The sequence below is a fragment of the Amblyomma mixtum genome, chromosome 8 (genome assembly GCF_055824585.1).
Source record: "Amblyomma mixtum isolate Tamu chromosome 8, ASM5582458v1, whole genome shotgun sequence".
Taxonomy (NCBI): domain Eukaryota; kingdom Metazoa; phylum Arthropoda; class Arachnida; order Ixodida; family Ixodidae; genus Amblyomma; species Amblyomma mixtum.
In genome coordinates, this window is record NC_143019.1 from 130,362,832 (window position 1) to 130,377,399 (window position 14,568).

The 14,568-nt window shown below is 47.4% G+C and overlaps 1 pseudogene across 1 annotated transcript; it reads left to right on the forward strand.

Moving 5' to 3' along the window:
• The first annotated feature begins 322 nt into the window (after positions 1-322).
• LOC149334434 (uncharacterized) lies at positions 323-4,484 on the forward strand (annotated as a pseudogene). The gene is made up of 3 exons (XR_016284743.1): positions 323-1,273; positions 1,634-1,852; positions 2,056-4,484. The product of XR_016284743.1 is annotated as an uncharacterized LOC149334434 (transcript).
• Positions 4,485-14,568: the final 10,084 nt, after the last annotated feature.

Sequence of the window (14,568 nt, forward strand, 5' to 3'; positions counted from 1 at the left end):
GTCGCAGTGCTCGTGTTGATGTTGTGCTCGTAGCACGTGTTGTACTGTCATCGTTCTCGTGCTCTGCGAAATGGCAGCCAGCGTGTTGACAGCGCTGAAAAATTCCGCTCCTCGCATGCGTTTTACATTCGCAGACGATTTAGCGTTACTTAGAGAAGTGAACGCACAAAATCCGTTCAAGGACCCCACACAGTGGCAAACTATTTCGAAAAATGTGCAATTCTCCAGCGGGAAACTATTCTCCGTCCGGGCCTTGCGAGAAAGGCTCAACCTTCTCCTCACCCAGTTCCTCGCAAATGACAGAGCGAACCTGCGCAAGTAAGTTGCCGATTTCATTGATGTAATGCTCTACCATCCTTGCAGTTCAGTAGGCGCAGCCAACCCCTGAAGCTCTCCAGTACGGCCACTTTTTCACTGCTTACTGCATTGCTTCAATAACGGCGTGATCAAAGTGCTCACTGTGAGATAGTTTACTGCCCGTTTCCGATTTTCGTAACCGACGTTTTTCGCCGAAAGAACTCTTGTGCATGGTTATAACCCTTTCAAGTGCTCTGTACATAACGCGGTTTTTTTTCGGTCTTCGGTGTACCCAGCACCGACTCTTGCGTCAGGAGAACTTAGCTCGCCTCACTTAGCAGACACGGTGCTCTTTAATGCTAGCGAACACGGCACATAATTCATCCGACGTTGGGTTTGGCAACTTGTCCTCTGCCATTTTCTTGCAGGCAGATTTCGTAACCAGTAATTTTTTTTATCTTGGTTACTTTTGTCTCCAGCATCTTTTGAAATTGGAAATAGATCCACCATACCCAAAGTGTTGATTGTATAAATTCTGTGATTTCTACTGTTTCTTAGTGTACGAACAGATCACAATCAGTTTTGTGTACGTGCCTAAGAAAGCTTCTTGGTTTTCTGCTAGAAAAGAACTAACTGTGCTTCATGGCGCCTGGGTACTCTTTTTGCAATGATAAACAGAATTGAGCGATCGCAAAACATGGCTCCTGAAAGCCTTGAATCGGATGTGAAGAGTGTATACATGGTGCTCAGCAAGTTTATTTTGTGCTGTAATATGGATCCTCACCGGTCAGGTACAGAAGAAGAATACGAAGAGAACGAGAGGCTCTTGCAGGAGATCTGTGACCTTGCAAGAGAATTTGGTCACAGGCTTAAACACCGCAAGGCAAAAGGAGCTGCAAAAACAAATTTGCAACAGGAGTGCGCGACAATGCCTGTGCCGCTGCTGCGGGAGTGTCACCACATCACAGTGACTCGTGTAAGAATGCATCAGTTTCCTTTTGTATTCGCTTGCTCAGCATTATTTTGCTTAGCATGATTTAAGCGAGAGCCATTTTGCTTCAGTGTGGTAGATAAACATTGTGCACTAGACTAAATGAACAACAAGGATATAAAAGTGACATACATAAATAAAAGAAAAATAGAACTGACTGGAAGTATTCAGCGTTTTCCATTTGGTGGTGCTATGTTTTAAAGGTGCGTATAAATCAAACCTATGCCAGCACTTGATCTGTAGCAAGCGGCAAGGGTCATGGCATATTTGTGATGAAATGCAGTGTATTTGAAAACACCCATTAAGTGGTGTAACAGAGGGGTCCATATTTTCACCTCTTTTCAGACCCAACACCATCTGGGACTGTCAGCACTCCTGAAACTGCATCACATTTGCTGGAACAAATGTGCGAGGGCAGCGAAGCCGCCGAAGCAGAAGACGAATATTTCAGAAGGGATTCTGAAAACTTTCAGAGCACACAGCCTTTTGCAAGTGCTGTGACACCACATGAACAGCAGCAAAGTGAGGAACATGAGCCTGCATCTACGGCTCAAATGAAGAGAAGTAAGGACACTTCTCAGTTGCGATTTATCATACCAGGTTGCATATTCAAACAATGTCATCAGTAGATCAGTTTGTGCTACTTGCATGTGCTAAATTCTTTTTCCAACTGGCAAGCATGGATCTGTCTTGCTCTCCTGCCTTGCTTTCATTCATTAGATGCTTCGTCACGCATTAATTTCATTTCGGGAACTATGCTTTTGCAGGAAAACGGAAGCCAAAAGCAGCAGACGATGACAACCATGAGTTTTTAGAAAAAAGATGGAGCCACGAAAGGGCGCTCAAAGAAAAGGACATTCAGCTTGAGATGGAACGCTCAGCTCTTCAAAAGATGCGCCTCGAACTCAAACAGAGACGCTGGGAGAAGAGGCAAAAAATGAAGGCGTTTAAAATGGAAAAGGAGTTCAAACTGCGCGAGCTGGAATTGGAGGCTCGTGGCACAGAACTGAGAGAACGAAACAAACAAAATGAGGTGAATAGTGCAAGTAAACAAGCACTAGTGAACTTGTTGAATGTTATTTCACAGAAATTATACAAAGAGTGACATCAAAAGAGAATAAAATCATTATTTGACGAAACGACACGCTCTTAGCTGCATCCATTAAAACTCACCTATACAAACTGAATTCAAGAAATGAACACGTCATTGCTCCTTCAAGTGCGACGAAATTGGTTCATATATGACACTGCAAGCTAACTGAGCACTTCCGGCAGCCAATACATGCCAAAGCTGCTTCTTGCATATTATGGCCCACTGCAGCTGCTCAGTGACTGATTCCTAAAATGCAAGCACTGTACTCTAACCTGTACTGTACAATGGGAGTACATATTAAAGAACCACAGGTAGTCTAAATTTACCTGGAGCCCTCCATGGACTTCAGCGTCTCTCATAGCTCAAGTGGCTTTGGGAAGTTGCACGCCACAAACAAGATGAAACACATTATTAATACTAAGACAGCTCGTTTAGTTAACATAAGAAAAACAAGGATTTAAAGTGAAGCAAGCAGTGTGCACAATACAAAAAAGACCATTTTTATCTATGACTGCTTTGGGTGGAGGTAATCAACGATGCATGGTGGCTCCAAGTCAAAGTAGCTAGAGACTTGGTTACCATACATGCAAGCATGGCAGTTGGTAAGAATGACGGCTACCCTGTACATCCTAGGCACAGCCTGCAAAGGCAGCCTTTGATTTTTTTTAAATCAAGAAAAGCAAACTGGGAAATTACTCTCCCGAATCCCCATTCTACGGCCTGCCTAACTTTACTCATGGCAGCATTGAAATTTTCTTGCGCAGGTGTGAGTCGTGCACCTCCATAAGGTTTCATCAGAAGCGGCCGCAGGGGATATGCAGGGTCCCCATTTATCAATGCATCATTTTTAGGGACTAGCTCCTCAAGTGTCTCATATAGTTTGCTTTCTCTCAAGATTCCTGAAATGAAAAAAAGAAAAAAACTAGTGCATACCATGTTCTATGACGTCACTACAGCAACGTGCACAGCAGCCCATCCGGTAAGCAGACTATTAATAGAACAGTTTATAATAATACTGACGAAGAAGACGAAGCTGGCAATGTGCGCTTGTGTGCTGTTCGCATGTGCCAAGCGGTCGATCCTCTGCCTAGCAGATTACCACTACTGCACATAGCCATTATATAACATTTGGTTATGTAATATAGAATACGAAGCTGGCAGTGGCACGGGACTGAGCGCTCGTGCAAGACCAGCGCCCATTAAATCATCTCACAGCCATCCGTCATCTTGTCTCATTCTTCTGCTGGCCGTCATATAATATTGCCACATTCCTGGGCACTCTCGTGGCGCCGTCTTCTGGCCGAACTGCCTTGACCGCTATTCTGGCTAGCCTTAGCCATGGTGGCGGGCAGTGTTTTCTTCTTCGTCGTCTCTTCTGTGTGGTGCCCTCGGGAGTCCGCTGCTGCCTGGTGCTTCACAGCAAAGGCGTGTGCTGGCCGTCCCGACTGTCTAGCCGTGGCATATTTGGTGGAGGTGCTGGGTAACGTCCCATGTACACTGACTCCGAAGACGCCTTTGAAGCCGGTTCTCAGGGCGTAGACACAACCCCCGTCCACAAAGCGAGCCGCCGCCTGCTAGGCCTACAGCCAGAGTTCAGCGGCTGGACAAAACTAAGGAAGATGACATCAACCACTGGTAGCCAGACCACTCAACGTTTTGGAGGTGACGCTCCGTTCATGCTCCACGCGCCCCGGTCACCGCCGACGTTCCACGGAGACAGGTTTGAAGACGTTCAAGATTGGTTGGCCAGTTTCGACCGTGTGGCAGCCTTCAACCAGTGGGACGGTGAGCGGAAGTTGAGGAATGTCTACTTCGCGCTAGAGGACTCGGAAAAGATCCGGTTCGAGAACCACGAGACCTCTTTTGCCACCTGGGAGGTTTTTCGGCGTGAGTTGCTGGCTACATTCGGCAACAGTGAAAGAAAAGAGAAGGCTGAAGTCGCTCTGCACTCCAGGTCGCAGCAGCCAAATGAAAGCGTTAAGCATGTTCGTTGAGGACATGATGCGTCTGTTCAATCGAGCCGACCCTGCTATGGCCGAGGCTAAGAAAGTGCGGCACCTAATGCGGGGTGTTAAGGAACAGCTTCATTAAAACTTCCTGTTGGGCGAGTTGGTAGTTCATATTGAATTAGAAATATTATAGCGCAAACAAAGGCACGGACAAAAAAGAGAGGAAACACACACACACAAGCGCTTGTGTGTGTGTTTCCTCTCTTTTTTGTCCGTGTCTTTGTTTGCGCTATAGTATTTCTAATTCAAGGAACAGCTCTTTGCTGGACTTGTCCGCGACCCTCCAAGGGCAGTGGACGATTTCACAAGGGAGGCAATGAGCATGGAGCTCTCCTTGCAGGAACGCGGCGCGCAGTACGGCCGGCAGGCTAGTATGGCAACCGCCCAAATCTGCACGCCTACGACGCTGCCCGCAGAGGATCTTCGAGAGCTCGTCAGGAGCATTGTTCGCGAAGAACTAGCGAAACTCCGCTTCGAAGCCTCACAGCCCAGCGTCGCTGCACTGTCGGACGTGGTGCGGGATGAAATACGGCGAGTGGTGCAGCCAGCACGAGTGGTTCCGGAGCCGCAGCCCTACATCATGACCTACAGCGAAGCACTTCGACGGCCTGCGGCAGTGGCACAAGGTTTTTCACCTGTGCCGGCTGTGCAGTACCCACGTCCAGCTGTGCCCACCACCGTGCCGCAGGAATTCCGGCCCGCCATGCGTAAGGCGGACGTGTGGCGTACGCCGAGGAACCGGCCACTCTGCTACCACTGCGGTGAGCCCGGTCATTTCCTGCGCCACTGCCCCTACCGTCGAATGGGTTTAAGGGGTTTTGCTTCGGACGCTCCTCGCCCACGCTACGGCGAGCGACCTCAGGAGATTGAACAGTACCTGACTTCCAACCTGCAGGCTCCGACCGTGCCGCAACGTCAGTCTCGATCCCCATCGCCACGGAGATTCTCTGCTCCCAGCCGTCCATCAACCTCTGGCGAATTCAGAGGCACGTCCTCACGGCGGGAAAACTGAAGACGGCGCCACGAGAGTGCCCAGGAATGTGGCATTCCATATTAAATAGGAGTAAAATTAATGTAAAGTTATACACACTCCATGCTTTCTTTATGTTTTCAATGCTATCAGGTGCCAAACAGAGAAAACAGAACAGAGAGGCAGGCAGGTTAAATAGATGACACCCAGTATGCCACCCGACACGCAGGAAGGGGAAACAAAAGAAACAAAGAGGAATAGGAAGTCATGACACGGCAGACATGTGCAAAACTGAGATACAACAAACATGCTGATAAGGATTTCTTTCTCACAATGAACCTTACCAGCATACTTGAAGGAATTGGTGAGCGCTAAAAAACCACGGAAAAAGGACGAACACACAGGACGAAGCGCTTTTCCGTGGTTTTTTAGCGCTTACCAATTCCTTCAAGTATGTATTTCCAACTAGCCCCAGCAGTAGCTCTTTTGACTTACCAGCATCGTGCCTGCTGCCTGGATATGGCCCGTCAAGCTGACAGATGGGCCCATTAGGGCACATGAGGGTTTGATATTTCAGTGCGTGGACTCTCTTGTGCCCAGAGGAGTACACTCTTTGACCTTCTGACGGGCGACATATGGGCCGTGCTGTTCCATCAATAAATGCCCAGCAGTTGTCCAGGGGGACCCCTTTTAAGTGAACCGCCTGAAATCAGAGACAGTGAGATGTAGTTTAGCTTATTTAGTTCTTTATGGACTTCAAGGAGTCTCATGTTAGTGCTTAAACCCTGGTAATTAATGTACAAAAAAAATTATGGTAAGTGATAGATTATGGAAAGAGAGACGGCAAGTACTGAGCAGTGACAGTTGAGCTAGTAAAGGGGCATGCAGTGATATCACACACAGCTTGGTGAGCGCTACTATCATTTGACAATTTTTCTTGCCTGCTCATCCACCATGTCACATGAGATGCAGCTGAGACATCAAAACTGCTAAAGTGTTGACACACCACATCCTCAGACCTTACATGGACAACAGTGCATATTGCGTGTTTTACATGACATATTTAGTTTTGGTTTTATGAGATTCAACTTCTCAAAGCGGCTCAAGCTACGAGAGGCGTCGTAGCGGAGGGCTCCGGATAATATCGAGCACCTTTAACATGCACTGACATTGCACAGTACACGGGCCTCTAATTTTGCAAGATGCAACGAAAATGGCACACGTAATAAGTTCCCGCAGGGCCACCTTTGAAGGAACAGTACAGAAATAAGGAAGACCTGAGCTGTTCTCGCCTGAGTCTATTTGTAACACAACAATCAAGCACTTTTCACAGTGAGGGATCTGACTTCTGCAACTCATCTATTATATGCTATGACTTCTGCTCACAGTTCCATGTAAATTCCTTTCTTTTTACTTCTACTGTTAACGGCATGCGATATGCAGAACAAAACAACAAAATGAAAAACTTACGTTGCTCATTTCTTTCAAATGAGACGGGGTCAGTCACTTGTGACACAGCAGGTTGTCAAGCAAGAATCCAAATCTCTGCTCAATGTGCAGCATTGCTTTGTTGGAAATGCTCGATATCACTGAATAGTGGCGGCCAAAAAATTCTTGCAGATCCCACAGTCTGTTCGGGTAGGCCAATCGCCGCAAACAGATGCACAAGGCTTCTTGACCAGACACTCGCACTCCCTGAGTGCTTGTTACGTATTCGGGCACTTCTAAAGCCTTTAAAAGCGCCCGAAAGTCAGCCTTCTCGAACCTAAAGTGCCTTCGGAACGTGTTGTCGGGCATGGCGTTCAGGTTCACGAGGCCGTGCCTGGATGCATACAGTCGGCACTGCTGGTAACGCTCGCGCATCATCACGGCTTCGATGTCGTCCCAGCTTAAAAACGGTAGGCAGTAGGGGTCCGAAAGAATGCCAGTACGCACCATGACGTTCTTAAAAACCTTGCTAGGTTCGGTTGCCTAAAAAAAATAAAAAAAACTAGGCCCTGCCTCGACAGCGGTGTGCGCGACTCACCCGGGACGCCATACAACTGGCTATCTACGTGATACGACATTGATCAGCTTGGCCAATGCCTTGGCTAACCGCGAAAAATACGACACAAATGATTTTACATCATAACACCAGATGGCTCCACTGCGGCCTTAGTTGGACAGTTGACAGCCGTGTTGTGCGGACGTGCGTTTTTTGGTGCTCTTCGGATCACGCGTGGAGACCGGAACCGGACAGACTGCGAGAGCGACTGCGTAAAATAGATGAGTACTTTCCTTTAATAGTTTTAAAAGTGCGTTTAGTTTTTTAGGCTGTTAGGGGAAGTGCAGGTTAAGGAATAGAATTTAGGTCAGTGACCTAATTTCGGCCGGGACTATTTGGCCGACAGTTTGTCTCAGTGTTTTTTTTTTGTGCGTTAACTTTTAGAGAGATAGCTATTTTTTTCCAAGTGATTGATCGGCATTTGCGGTAGCCAGACATTTATTTTAATTTTGCACGTGTTTTCAAATGTTTTCGTCTTGAGCGTGTAGATATCTGGGCATTTGGTGCAAGCAATAATCGAGTGTTGCTACGATGGTTAAGCTACTGAAGGTTAGATGTATCGAGTGTGAGGAATCGGTGAATTTAAAAGAAACGCGGTTCGATTCAGTGGAGGAGGCCGAAGGCGCAGATTTTATGTGCAAATTCTGCGTATTAGGTGCACGCCTGGACAGGGCTGAAGAGGCGAACAGCGAACTAGTGCTAAGGATGGATGCTCTAGAAACAGAGTTACAGATAGAGAGGGCAGAGAAGCGTAAGCTTCAAGTACAGCTATCTCAGATCGAGTCAAAAACGGCTGACACCGCCATTGGAAGCCACAATGGCGGGCATTCCAGCGCCAGCCACGTGGATGGGGCTTGCACTGGCATGGACAGCGAGGGGCCAGTAGGTCAGACATGTTCAGGCAGGAACAGCTATGCAGAGGTGGCAGCTGGGAATTCGAGAGGCGGTACTGAGAAGGGGTCCGAGCTATTTCCAGGAAATGAGGGCACAGTCGCTGATAAGAGCCAGCAAGATCCGGAAGTTAGGAGGGAGTGGCAGAGTACCCTAGTGCTTATCGCTGGTGACTCAAACATGGGGCGCTGCAAAAGAGCTATTCTGGACCGGGTGAAGGGTGATAGGCGGGTAGCAGTCGGGGTGTTTCCAGGAAAGACAATGGACGATGTCCTGAGAGCGACTAAAAGTGAACTTTCCGAGAAGGCTGCAAGGCGTAACTTGGTAGTGGTAGCGGCGGGGCTAAATGATGTCCTGAATGGTAACGCCGCACAAGTAGGGAAAACATTAGCTGAGGGAGTTGACGGTATAAGGGCGATAGCACAGCAAGCGCAGATCGTGGTGTGTACAGTGCCGGAGGTACAAGGAAGGAATGTAGAGGTTGCTAAAGACGTTGTGAATCTTAATCGCGAGATAAGGCAGTTAGGCCTCGAGAAAGGCTTTGAGGTGGTAGAAATAAACAAGGAAGTGCACAGGGCAGGTTCGGGCAGAGACTTTGGACGAGATGGCATCCATTTCAATGGAAGGGTAGGAGAAGAGATAGGCAGGCGCCTGGGAGGCCGAGCGGTAGCTTTTTTAGGGGGTCCACGGTGGCTCAGGGCGTAGGTGTAGGTAGAAGCGATGTAAATGTAACAGTGGCGGCTGATCCCAACAAAATGGCCACTAGGAGGCCCAGAAAGAAAACTACGAAAAAGAAATTTAACGCCAGGATCAGTTACATAAACATGCAAGGGGGTAGAAAGAGAGCGAAATGGCTAGAAATAGAACAGCAGTTAAAGGACGAAGCAGTAGGTGTGTACGCTCTATGCGAGACACATCTGAGGGATCTAGAAGATCCACCTTTCATCGATGGCTATGTCTGGGAAGGGTGCAACAGAACAACAACGGAGAAGAAGGGAGGAGGAGTAGGTATGCTGATACATCAAGGAACAAATTGGCAAAGAATAAAATCAACTTGCAAATAACATGTCTGGGTATCAGGTACAATTGCTGGCAAAAGGACATGTCTAGGGAAGAAAGGTAGATTGGGCGAGTTGGTGTTCCAAGGCGAAAGTACATATAAACAGCGCTAAACGACAGGACTAGAAGAGGAGTAGACAAACACGGCGCTGTTTGTCTACTCTTCTTCTAGTCCTGTCGTTTAGCGCTGTTTATATGTACTTTCGCCATGTCTAGGGGTAGTTTATGTAGGGACCGGGGACAAATGCAGGCAAGAAAACAAGGATCTAGTTAAGTGCCTCAATGACGATATAAAGCAGATTGGAGACGGTGTCGATATTATTTTTCTTGGAGACATGAACGGCCACATCGAGGATCTGGATGGATACACAGATTGTAACGGGAAGTTAATGCTAGACTTGTGTGAGCGGCACAACTTAGTTATTGTCAATAGAGAAACTAAATGTGAGGGACAAATCACGTGGGAATCCCGTAACAGGCAAACAACCATTGACTACTGTCTAATGTCGCAGGGCATCTATAGCAAGCTCGCAATAATGGAAATAGACGAAGAGGGGAAGGACAGCCTAGGAAGTGATCATAAACGTATTAGTCTACAGTTGGGAGCCCTAGTCAAAATAGAAATGCAACAAAGTCCAAAAGACAACGCAAAATTAAATGATGAACAAATAGCGCTAATATCAGCCGATATAGAAGAAGTAATTGAGAAACGCCACATGGAAAATTGGGATTATAATCAGTTGGAACTGCTCATCGCTACAAAAATGAAACAAGTGAAAGGAGTTAACCGCTGGAGAGGAAAGAGGAAGCCACGAAGCTGGTGGAATATGGAAATTAAGGAGGCCATCGAACAACGACGGGTGGCTTCAAGGGAACACCGAGAAGCAAAGAGGGCGCAGTTATCTGTAGAGGAAATAGGAAAAAAATGGGAATCTTATCGACAAAAGAAACAGCAAGTTCAGGTCCTAGTCCAGGCTAAAATAAAGCAGTCCTCTGATAAATGGCTGGCTGAAGTTCGCGAGGCAAATAAAGGGGGGCCAAGAAAATTCTGGAACCATATAAGCTGGTTGGGAAAAACAAATCAAAGAAAGCAGGAACAGATTATAGATGCTGAGGGAAAATGTTTAGAGGGAGACGATGCTGTGGACTACATTACGTCATTTATAGCTTCGTCTTTTAGCGACGCCAATGGGGTAATCTCCCCAAGTGAGGCGGCAACACAGGACAGCACAAAAGAGAACAGCTTAGAACTGACTAGTCTTAACTGGGAAAAGGCGGAAGCGAATATTCCTAAAACCACATCCGCAGGGATAGACGAAATTCCAATTAAGCTGATTAATGAACTTGGCCCAAGAAGGAAGGACGCGCTGATAAAAGCATTGCAGGGAGTCATAACAAATCAGCAAATTCTGCACAGCTGGAGACAGAGTAAAATGAATTTGATTTATAAAGGGAAAGGAGATAAGATGAACATAAAATCCTTCCGTCCGATTACGATAACATCTGTTATGTACAGGCTGGCAATGCAGGCGGTGAAATTAAAAATTAAAATTAAAGCAGAGATGTGGCATAAGGTTAGAATAGTAGGAAACCGTAGGCAAAGGTGATGGAGAATCTTAATGAGAATTGCCAACACAGTAAACAAAAAAAATAATAAATAAAGAAAAGCTGAGCATGGTGGCAATTGCCACCACCCCGTTTCAAAGGGGGCGCTCCTATCCATCCATCCATCCATCCATCCATCCATCCATCCATCCATCCATCCATCCATCCATCCATCCATCCATCCATCCATCCATCCATCCATCCATCCATCCATCCATCCATCCATCCATCCATCCACCCATCCACCCACCCACCCACCCACCCACCCACCCACCCACCCACCCACCCACCCACCCACCCATCCATCCATCCATCCATCCATCCATCCATCCATCCATCCATCCATCCATCCATCCATCCATCCATCCATCCATCCATCCATCCATCCATCCATCCATCCATCCATCCATCCATCCATCCGTCCATCCGTCCATCCATCCATCCATCCTATCGTTGCGTTCGGACGGTTGTACGGTAACCTAAAAGTGCCCTTGCGACTTCCACAGTAACCTCCCGCTAAATGCTTGCGTATAGCGTACGTAAGCGCTCATACGCTATACTAAAACTCTCTATAATATCTGCTGGCGTACAACAGTCAAGCTGCAGACCAAGCACCAAAACCACGCAGCACATATCGCTCTGAATACAGGCTGGTCTGTCTGGTTTGAGCTCCGTACCGGACTGGTCTGTCCGGTTTGGGATCAATACCGGACCGGTATGAACCGGTATAGCCATCCAACCGGACGGGTCTCGCCGGTATGAGAGTGATAACGGACCGGTATGAAACCGATATGTTCCGGTAAAATCCGGTTTGCCGCGATACCGGATTTTTCAATAGGGACACTTATAATTTTTACTCTTAAATCGCGTGTCTGCTATATTAACAGTTTCTGACGAAGAAATGAACGCATATTTTAAAATCTTTTTGGTTTGCCGTAGTGGCGCTGCAATCGATAAACGCATGCCTGGCTCCGCTGCGTAGGGGAGACCTCTATTCTATAACTCATCCGCGCACTCGTATCTAGCGCTGGGGCCCGCTATTTTCTTGGGGCCCCCAAGCCTTGGGGCACCCTATTCTAAAACTCTATAATATTCTCGACTTGTTCCCGTCCTTCCCGACCTTCAGTTCTGCGGACACGTCTTTATTTGCCACGACGCCGTGCGTCCGCTCTTACGGCCACCATACGATGGACCGTTCCAGGTTCTCCAGCGTGCTGCTAAGGGCCGTTGTACGATCGCTTTTGGGCGGATCCGCCAGGCAGGCGGACTGGCGGGCCGTCCGACCAGACAATAGGCATCCGCTCCGGCCGGCGGGCGGATGGAAAGTTGGTCAACTTCAACTTTCGGGAGGAATAGCGGATCCGCCTGGCGACCGGATTGCAGCGATTGGCTCCTTTTTACGTGACGTCTGCCTCCGATTCTGCAGGGGCAAAATGGCCGTCCGGCGACTGAAGAGGGGGTCGAGGCATAGGTCCTGACTCTAGTGGTGGCAGCTATGCCGTGAAGCATATTATATTGGCCACATGTTGATATTACGAGTGTTCAGAGCGACTGCGAACTTCTCCGCGTGCAGCCGCGGCGAGCGACAGTTTCCCGAGTTGAATTCTGTAATCATCGACGCTGATGGAGTTGACAGAGCGCCTCTTCAAACCGACGCAAGACCTACGCGTTGGCGGTGTCACGAAGTGTTTTGGAGCTGTTTGTGGTTATTGCAAGCGTTCCAAATTCCTGCGAGGATCATCACGCACAGCGGCGAGTAACAGCTGCTCACGGTGAACTTCTGTGCGTGCATGAGCTGCCTAGCACAGTGTCTAGTGTCCGCGTAGTGAAAGTGATTGCGATCGGAGCGAGTGCTTTTACATCAAGTCAGTGAAATGTGCAGCTGCGAGAGCCGACTACGCACGACGTGCTTTCCGAATGCTGAAATGAACGTGGCGTTGTGCAGCTAGTCGCATTCGTTGGGATGATTGCAGTGATCGCGACCGAAGCGTGCACATGACGTTGTTTCTGCTACGCACTCATTACCATTTTGATCGCGATTCCTGTTGGCACTGTGCTTGAGAATTTCCGTGTGTGCGACGTGACGCGAGCTTGGCTGCACGGCCGTCGGACTGTTTTGTGCGGCGACAACAGCGATGTCGCCATCCTTCTGAGCCTTGGTGCTCCATTCAATACATTTTGTGATGATGGGTGCTCGGGCTACGACTCGCCGGAGGAACTATGTAACCTGTGTGAAAACAGCGGTGCAGTGCAAATGTATCTTCGGGAGCGTCATTTTTTTAATTTCCTGCCGGCTGTGCGCACATTTGCCTGCAATAAATATATCGGCGTAATGAATGGGTGCCTGAACACTTCCTCTAGCCATTTCGGCTTAGGTTGTGACAACATGGTATTACGCGATTACAAACAAGAATCATTGCCGCTTTTAAATCACGGCTGGTTGAAAGTGTAAAAATCTCTAATATGTGCCAACTCATAAGCCTGTTTCTCATCAGCTTTTTATTTGATGTAGCGCAGGAACAAAAAAAGTGTGGCAACAGCTTATGTGATCAAAATTGTCCACATAGAAAGTTGGGCATAACGAGTCTTGATGGAAAACAAAAAAAAATATTGAAAAAACCTTCGCCATTGCTTTTTTTCTCTTTTTGCGTAACAGTGTTAAGTCAATATTGACAAATCCTTGGCAGTATTAAGTTGAAGTGGGATGTTGGTTTCCACTGCAATCAGAAAAACGCAGTGGTCTTGAAGCACCTCATGGGCAATGACAGCGTTTGTTGTTGATTTTGCTCACGGTCCTTCTCAATCTGGAGATCAGTGGTACGAAACTGGGTGTGTTCACAATGCTATTGTTGCAGAGCTGCTCGCAAAATCGGCTTTATTGATGTTAAGCAGTTGTTCAGCAGCGCATTCTAAGTCAGCCACAGAAGTTTGTTTAGCAAGACATTCTTGAAGCCTTGAGAAGATGTCGATGCACTAGCATATGTCTATCTGCTACCTTCATTTGCCTGTGACTGCTTGGTACAGACATGATTACTTGCAGACTGCAAAATGAGCCCTGTGGAGCTGGTAAAGTACGCTGGAAACAAAGATAATGGGAACAACACCAATGCACAGAGTAGCAATTCTTCTCTGTCGTCGTCCCTTAGCAGTTCCGGCATGCCAACTTGCCACCGGTTCACCCCACAGTACATTATGATTAAGTTCTGTGAAATTTATATTAAGCAACAATGTGAGAGGAAGCAGATTGTGTAGGCGTATCTAGTGCATGCTGTGCAGATAGCTTCCTGCCTCATCATAGCCTGGCCCCTCTGTGTCTCTTACCCTTCATCACACAGCACCTATGCCCCATTTTTGTGGCATTGCAATGTGCTGCAAATCACTAAACACATTTAATACTCTTTCCCCTGCTAGATTGTTTTGGCCCATTAAGTTTTTCCATACATATCGGCAAGCTTTTAGAAAACATTTATGCAATAGCCAACTTTCTCTTATTCTTCGCGGCATGCACCTTGAGTGCAACATCCCCCGATGATGCTTTTTTCTTTTGCTTTGAAAAAGCATACAATTCGCTTACTTATGTAAGGCTGGTTTTCTCGTGCTTTAAGTTGC